Source organism: Oryctolagus cuniculus, chromosome 3, assembly GCF_051225735.1.
Source record: "Oryctolagus cuniculus isolate XC-2025 breed Fujian yellow rabbit chromosome 3, ASM5122573v1, whole genome shotgun sequence".
Lineage (NCBI taxonomy): Eukaryota > Metazoa > Chordata > Mammalia > Lagomorpha > Leporidae > Oryctolagus > Oryctolagus cuniculus.
The window spans coordinates 23,404,099-23,412,909 of record NC_142869.1 but is presented as its reverse complement, the minus strand read 5'-3'; the positions used below and the strand labels follow the sequence as shown (position 1 = coordinate 23,412,909).

At 41.2% G+C, this 8,811-nt stretch overlaps 1 pseudogene; it reads left to right on the top strand.

Moving 5' to 3' along the window:
- Nucleotides 1-3,003: 3,003 nt before the first annotated feature.
- Nucleotides 3,004-3,646, top strand: LOC100342704 (ribosome biogenesis protein NSA2 homolog pseudogene; annotated as a pseudogene).
- Nucleotides 3,647-8,811: the final 5,165 nt, after the last annotated feature.

Sequence of the window (8,811 nt, the reverse complement as noted above, 5' to 3'; positions counted from 1 at the left end):
CATGCTGTACCCAGCCGGCCAGATAAGAATCTCCAACATGGAAAGAATGCAACTCTTTTCCTGAAACAATATAGGTGGTATTTAGGAGACCAGATCTTATTAAGGAAATGACCCGAAACATGTTCCAGCTGCACCAATGCACTGATATCCCAGCTGCTGCCCTTCACAGCATTTGTGTTTAATAACAGGAGGGCCTCTGTGCCTCTGTAACCTCAGAGGATGACAGCACAAATGAAAAATGAACCAAAAGTACAAGCTTCCTTTCTTTCCTGAAAGGGAATTTGCACACAGGGTACTGTCTATCTGACATCACTCCATGTTTTTGATTGGGTCCTGCCAGTAGTTTTCCTAAGCCACCTCACTACCTATCATATAAGCAGTGGTCACTTTCTAAAAAATGGTCCCAGTGGACTATAAATGACCATATTCACTCAGCTGCTCGGGATTTTCTCTTTTACTGGCCCTTTTTTTTTTCAAGCCATGTTTAAAAACTGTGTCTTAAAAATTTGCTTAAAAATGTTTTCTGTCATGGATGGAGAGGAATAAAGAAAATATGGTATATATGGAACTTTTAAAAAAAGATTTATTATTTATTTGAAAGAGTTATAGAGAGGCAGAGGCAGAGAGACAGAGAGAGAGAGAGATCTTCTATCTCTTTGTTCACTCCCCAAGTGGTCACAATGGCCAGAGCTGAGCCAATCTGAAGCCAGGAGCCTAGAGCTTCTTCCAGGTCTCCTATGCTGGTGCAGGTGCAGGGGCCCAAGGACTTGGGCCATCTTCCACTGCATTCCCAGGTCATAGCAGAGAGCTGGATCAGAAGTGGAGCAGCTGGGACTTGAACAGGTGCTCATATGGGATACCGGCACTGCAGGCAGCAGCTTTACTTGCTAAAACACAGCGCCGGCCCCAGGGACTATTCCAGTAGTACATGGAAAATTGAATTGAAGATAGTGCACATTTTCCATAAACTTTTCAAGGATCCTTCATATAGAGAATTGAATATTGTTCATCATTTAAAACAATGAAATGCTATTATTTGCAGCAACATAAATGGATCTTGAGGACAGCATGTTAAGTGAAAGAAGTCAGGCAAAGAAACATAAATACATGATCTCACTTATATAAGGCAACTAAAAGGTTTGATCTCATAGAAGTAGAGAATAGAATGTCGTTACCACAGCACTGTCCACAATCGCCAAACTGCCAAAGAGTCCACCATCAGATGAATCAAGGATACGTGGTAAACAAACACAATGGAATACCATTATGGCATTAAAAAAATGAAATCCTGTCATCTGCAACAAAACAGATGGATCTGGAGAGTGCACAGCTTAGGCTCCTCCCCAGAAAATCTTTGAAATAAATTTGCAGATGAGACTTTTGAGTTTTGACGTAAGGTTAGAGCAAGTTATGACATTGGGGGAATTGAGTGAATCGATGTATTTTGCATTGTGAGATGGACATGAACCTTTGGATGCCAAGAACAGAATATTGTCATTTGTATAATAGTTTCGGTATATAACAGTTTAAGCCTCAAAGGCCAATGTGTTAAGGATTTGATTCCCAGGGAATTATGTTAATGAATTTAGGATGAAATTTAATTCAATTATGGTGTCTGAAGGTAAAGCCCTGGCAAGTGATTGGATTGTATTAAGTTGCTGGAAGGAGCTTTATGAATGAATCACAGTGGCTTTGTAATGAGGGACCACATGGATAAAGCCTGAACTTCCTGTCTCTCTGCTTCCTGGCTGGCTACATGATCCTCTACTGCACACATTCAGCCATCCGCCACCCTCATGAGAGGTCAGACCAATGGGGCTACTTTATTTTGGACTGTTAACCTCCAAAACCACCAGGACAAATCAATCATTTCCTTTATAAGATAGCTCCTCTTACATAGCTTTAGTCATAGTAATGAAAAGTTCACTGACTCAACTTCCCATAACTTGGCCCCTTGCCCCCAAAGGCTGCAAATTCTTTTTCCTTTGTTTACCCTAAGAAGGTATATTAACCTCAATCATCTGGCCATCTCCTATGGACACATTTTTCTTTGTGAACTCTCATGTAATTTCAGGCAATTAAAAGTTCTTTCTCATATTAATCTTTATCAGTTTGATTCATGGACCCCTCAGTCATACAGCCTAGAAAAACAGGCAAAAAAGGGTTTTTATTTCTCTCCTACAGGTGTCAAGTGGTAGCATTTCTTTGTACTCACCTCATATTTTTGACCCAGAAATTCCACTCTTTCAGAATTAATTCCATGAGTTTATTCATGTCTATGCACAAAGAAACATATGTTAAAATAGTTGTTAGGGGATCCAGGGTTGTGGCACATATCAGAATGCCTTTTTGAACTTCCTGCTGACATGACTGAGAAGGCAATGGAAGATGATCCAAGTATACCCACATGGGAGATCCAGATGGAGATCCTAGCTCCTGGCTTCAGTCTGGCCCAGCTCTGGCTGTTGCAGCCTTTTGTGAAGTAAACCAGTGGATAGAGGGAAGATTTCTTTCTCTCTCTGTCTCCCCTTCTCTCTACGTCACTCTGCCTTTCAAACAAATAAAGGGACCGGAGCTGTGGCACAGCTGGTTTAAAGCCCCGGTCTGAAGCACCTGTATGCCATATTGGTACCAGTTCAAGTCCTGGCTGCTCCACTTCTGATCCAGCTTCCTGCTAATGTGCCTGGAAAAACAGTAGAGGATGTCCCAAGTCCTTGGGCCCCTGCACCCATATGGGAGACCTGGAAGAAGCTCCTGGCTCCTGGCTTCTGATCAGCTCAGCTCTGGCCATTGCAGCCATTTGGGGAGTGACCCAGTGGATGGAAGATCTCTCTTTCTGTCTGTCCCTACCTCTCTCTGTAACTCTGTCTTTCAAATAAATAAAATAAATCATAATATATATATGTGCATATATATAAAATATATAGTGTGGATATATCTCGATAGATAGATGAGAGAGAGAGAGAGAGAGAAGCTGTGCCCAGCATCTCTAAGGTCATCACCATGTCACAAAATAAATATATTGAACTAAACCATAAAAGTTATGCTATTGTTTGGATCATCAAGAAGAAAAAAAAGGAAAGTTAGGAGGCTCACGAACATTGTTCAAAGAAGGCAAAAGAAGATGATTGGTCTGAAGGCAGAACTCTACCATAAGCAGCCCCATGATGGGAAAATACAAATGGAAAAGACTGTGGAGATGCACGGAAAAAGAAACACCAAACAAAAGATGAAGAAGAGACTCCCAAAGGAGTCGGACCTGCCTGTCTGCGGGACCCAGAAGGACAGTCCTGAGCTAAAGTACTTTCCAGTATGATTAAACACAGATGAAGAGAGAACTCAAGAAGATGGGAAATCCCTCTGCCCAAAATTTGTGCCCAGGAAGAAACAAAAGCATTGAAAGCTATTCCAACAGGAAAGAGAAAAAAAGAAGACATGGAAGAGGATAGTTGTTAAAGTCTGCTTTGTCAGGTATGGATTTACAGGAAAACCACCCAAAGATGAAAATGTATTATGCCACCTTTTTCCTGCCAATGCTTGTTGTAAAAAAAAGAATCCATCATCCTCATTGTATGTAATTCTGAGTGTCATTGTCAAGCTACTGTCACTGAGGAGAGCCCGAGTTGGACCTGTGACACATACATAGAGGTAAGGTCGCTAGGGGAAAATATGCCCAGGTTACCAAAAATCCTGCAAATGATGGATGCCATTTTACTTGTTTTACAGGAATTTCATACAAGTAACTTCTTATCACCACTGAAGACCACAAACAAAATGAGAAAGCTACCATAATTGTAAAGTTTCTAGGTACCATCAAACAGCCTTACATATCTGCAATTGTCAAGAGACGATTTATTAAGCCATAACAATTTAAATGTGTACATTTTGTTGTGGAATTAAAGGCAAAGCAGCTAAAATATAATATAAAATAATCTCCAAGACAACATATTCAAAAAAGCACATTCACAACAGTATTATAATATCCAACATTTATGGAAATGGGAACATATATATATACAGACACAAATGCACACACACATGCTTTCACATATATGTATCAAAACAATAGCAGACCCCCATCACACACAGATACATTTGGATTTGAAAAGACTGTCACTGGCAATTCATACCAGAAAATATTCTCAGCTGTTGTGTCTGGGAAAAAGAATTAGCAGTTGGGGGCCTAGGGTAACAAGGAAGCTTTCCACATTTTTGTATGTTAACTTAAAGTCTTTCCCTCTGCAAAGGTATCCAAGGAAAACTAACTTGCTCTCAATCTCACCCCACCCCCGCCCTGGCCCATACTCCCAGTAGCTCCTAGCTAGGACTCCTATAAGAAAAGACAGATTAGCAAGAGAAAAGTGAACAGAAGTTAATCATATGTATATCTCATGATTAAATGGGAAATTAAAAAATCTCAGAGTCAATCTCTAAGACTAGATGTGAAGCTTAAATACCAAATACTCTAAAAAGACAGATGTAGAGGAAGGTTCAGCAGTGGGAAGGTGGTCAAAAAAAGGAAACAGGGGTGGACATTTGGCACAGCAGTTAGGTTGCCAGTTGGGAAGTCCTCATCCCGTGTTGCAGTGCCTGTTTTGAGTCCCAGCCTCTGTTTCCAATCCAACTTTCTGCTAATGCACACTCTGGGAGATGCTGTCTCAAATACATGGGCCCCTGGTTCCCATACAGGAAACCTGGATAGAGTTCTCGGCTCCTGGCTTCAGCCTGGCCCAGCACTATGTTTCAGGCATTTGGAGAGTGAATCAGAAGATGGAAAATCTTGAAATTCTCTCTCTCTCGCTCTCTCTCTCCTTCTCTCTCCTTCTCTCTTTCTTTCTCTCTTTCTCTCCTTCCCTCTCTCCATCTATCCCGCTGTGGATAAAGTGAAAATACATAAGTAAATTAAAATTTGACCAGAGCAAGGTTTGTAATGCAGCTCTATCTCTACTGCTAAGAGTCTCATGATTTAGTTGGCTCCCACTTCTTGGTGCAAAAAGACTCTTACAAATGGAGACCTCCTTTATAGTTTCTCTTATGAAAGGATAACATCTTACTCTGTTTTCAATACTTGTCTGGCCAAAAAGCAGTCTGTCAAAATAAATAGCCCCAAATAATCTTTATACCAAGGGGTGTATTTTGGGGGTGGCATATGCTGGTCTCTTTCAGTCATACTTTGGCAGGGCATTCCTGAACCCCATCAAAATATTATAAAACAGCTTAAATTTTTAAAGAAAAATAACTTTGGAGATCTTGGAATCTGCGACCCCAGCCTTCCCCAGTGAGATATAAGATCTGAGAGGCATGGGTGGGCCAACTCTATATAGAGATGCAGCCTCTGATTTAGGATGAAAGAGCCCTTTCTCTTGCCTTGAATTTCACTGTTTTCAAGATGTTAAATGAAGTGTTACCATAAAGAAGGCACAAATTATGTAATCCACACCCAAGAGCCAGTCTCATTAATCTATATTCACACCTCTTATATCATGGTCATCAGTTATCCCTGGGGGATGTTGTGAGGGACAATCTCACTGTTCCGTGAAGTATTTTTTCCACCCTACAGGTTCTGGGTCACAAAACATAAGCAATGACCTTCACTAGCCACAGTCCAGGCTGTTCCAATATGTGAGCAGAAGGAAGCATCTCAAGGTCACTTCAGTAGCTAAGTCAATGATGCCCCATCATTTAAGAGAGATCTCCCAACCTCTTTATTCCCAACACTGGATTGCAAGTTATGGCACCACAACCAGTGTAGCCCTTTCCTTTCCCTGATATCTTGGCCATCCTCCCTCAGGAACTCCTCTGACTTGGCAGCCTCTCAACAGCCAATGTCACACCCCAGGCAAAAGGGGGAAATTCCAGAGACCATGATCCCCTGACCAGCTAGGAAGCTCCCAGAAAACAGCATAGAGAGCCATGCTGGGACTTCAGGCAGTTCTGGTCCTTGTAACAACTGTTGTTGGAGAGGCGGTTTTACAGCAGTCACTGATGTCAAGTGGAAATAAATTTTTAATAATAAGGATAACAGGAGCGGACTGACACTATGGCTCTAGCAGAATGGCCATCCAGGGATATTCCAGCCTTATAGTTCTATCAGTTGAAGCAAAAGTTGGTATTTCCACCTCACTGGGGAACACTTGAGCCCTTAATCTCTTTTACAAGCAGCAGACTTGAGGTCCAAAAGATAGTTGAAGATCTGGCGGTTGCCAGGTAGCCTGCGAATGAGCAACCACAGAGGAACTGAGCCCTTTCTCGGCATCTCTGTTTTTCTCACTAGTATTTCTTTCCAACTTTCCAGTAGGTGTGGCAAGTCTGAATGCGGAATTCTCAGAAACTATAACTTCCACTTTCTCTGGGTGCCAAACAATCTTAGAATGCTAAGACATTTTGGGTAATCCACTCTGCTATTTCAACTTCAGCTTCTGGCATTAATCAAGGAAAGGAGATCGCCTCATTTGCCCTTCTCAATCCTGTTCACGCACTGACAGGACCCACCTATCAGAAGAGAAATGCTTGCATGCACATGATGTGAATTTATGTCTTTATGCTCTGAATTTTCTGACTGTTCCCGAATCCTTGGGCAATTTGAAGAGAACATAATGCAAGTAAAATCTGAATTGATTTTAGCCTAATTTTTTCCATGGAGTAGGGACATATAAATCACTCCATGTGTCAAACTCTGCCCTTTTCCCCTGATTCAGTAATCACTCTCTTAGTAACTAGGGAGATCTAAACTAGACATTTGTGCCTACCATGGGCCCTGACTGGGTTATTTATTTAATTCAGATGAGAATTGGGGGTGTTATGTTCCATTAATTCACCAATGACCTATTTGAAATTAATGATTCTGAGCCAAATTCTTTTTGAGATATTGGACTTGATATAAACACTATGCTATGAGAAGTAATTCTCCATTCTGGCTTAACTTCATTATTGTGCTAACTCTTCCCATAAGAAAAAAAAATTCTCAAATGCTCTAAAGCTTCATGACATATTTTTGTCTGTGTGTTTACTCAAAAAAAAATCAAGTGTATAGTTTAATTTTCATACTTTAATTTAACAGCAAGAGTTTCCTAAGCCAATCTAAAAAAGCCCAAGCTATTCTGAAGTAAAGAAAAATATATAAAAATTAGTTATAACTACAAATTATGCCTGGCTTTTGATCTATCTCTAATGCACAGATATAATTTGGGTAATTTGGCAACATATTGTGTATAAAAGTTCAAACAATTTTAAAGAAGATTTGTGTCTTTTCCCCCTGTTTTCTGCACACCAAATTGTCCAACTGTGGTGATGCTAAGAGACCTACAGTTAAATTAATTACTATTCTCTACATTGAAGTTTTGAACATTCTAGGCAAGGAGAAAATAAACAGTTCTCCACCAATGTTTGCATACTGAAAGAAGAGGGGAAAATAGTAAGCAGATATGGCTTTATGAGTCAAAGAAATAACTTAAGCTAAATGCCCCATAAAAAAGCTAATTCTCAATGGTCACCATTCAAGTTCAAACCTAGAAGATGATTTTGTATATGATTACTAACAGGACCCATGGTCACTTAAATCAGAAATACTGAATCACTTCAGACACTTTGGCTTTCCCACTGAATATTTGAAAGGCAGAGCAACAGAGAGAGAGAGAAAGTGGGAGAATCATCCATCCACTGGCTCATTCCTCCCAAAATGCCCACAACAGCCAAGACTGGGTCAAATCAAAGTCAGGAGCCAGGCACTTCATCTATGTTTCCCACATGGGCAGCAGGGATCTAAATACTTGAGCTGACATCTCCTGCTTCTAGGCACATTAGTGGGAAGCTAGATAGGAAGCACAGGCCAAACTACTGTAGGCGTGGGATGTGGTATCCCAAGCAGCAACTTAACCACTGAGCCACAGTCTACCCCTGTGTCTCCATCAAGGCTTCCTTCCTAGTTTTACCACTCAACTTCAAATGACCAACCAGATTGAGTTTTCAGATGTGTTTTCCCATCTTTGTGAGAATGCTCTAATGAAAGTGTTAAAAGATGATTTAGCTGTATTAAAATTATGAAGAGTATTTGATCAGCAGTTCCAGGTCATAGGCAAAGGGACACAAGGGGGAAGAGTAAACTCAGAACCAAGATAAAGAAAACATTTGATTGACTAAAGTGGAGCAGTGATCTTCATTCCAGTGGGAAGTCCCTAATTAGAAATTAATTGCAAGTGCCATGGCTCACTTGGTTAATCCTCCGCCTGCAGCACCAGCATCCCATATGGGCACCGTGTTGTAGTCCCGGCTGCTCCTCTTCCAGTCCAGCTCTCTGCTGTGGCCCAGGGGGGCAGTGGAGGATGGCCCAAGTGCTTGGGCCCCTGAGCCCGCATGAAAGACCAGGAGGAAGCACCTGGCTCCTGGCTTCAGATCAGCACAGCCCCAGCCATGGCAGCCATTTTGGGGGTGAACCAACAGAGGGAAGACCTTTCTCTCTGTCTCTCTTTCTCTCTCACTGTCTACTCTACCTGTCAAAAAAAAAAAAAAAGAAAAAGAAAAAAGAAATTAATTGGCAGTCCTGATTGGGCAACTTCGGCTTTGTTTTCCTAAAATATTACCATGTATATACTGAATTGGGTCTTGGTTTGTTTTCATAGAAGCTGCCTTACTCTAACAGCCTCCTGATTATGGGATTCTTCTTTCTTCTTCTTCTTTTTTTTTTTTTTTTTTTTTTTTTTTTTTGACAGGCAGAGTTACACAGTGAGAAAGAGAGAGACAGAGAGAAAGGTCTTCCTTCCATTGGTTCACCCCACAAATGGCCGCTACGGCTGGCGTGCTGCACTGATCCGA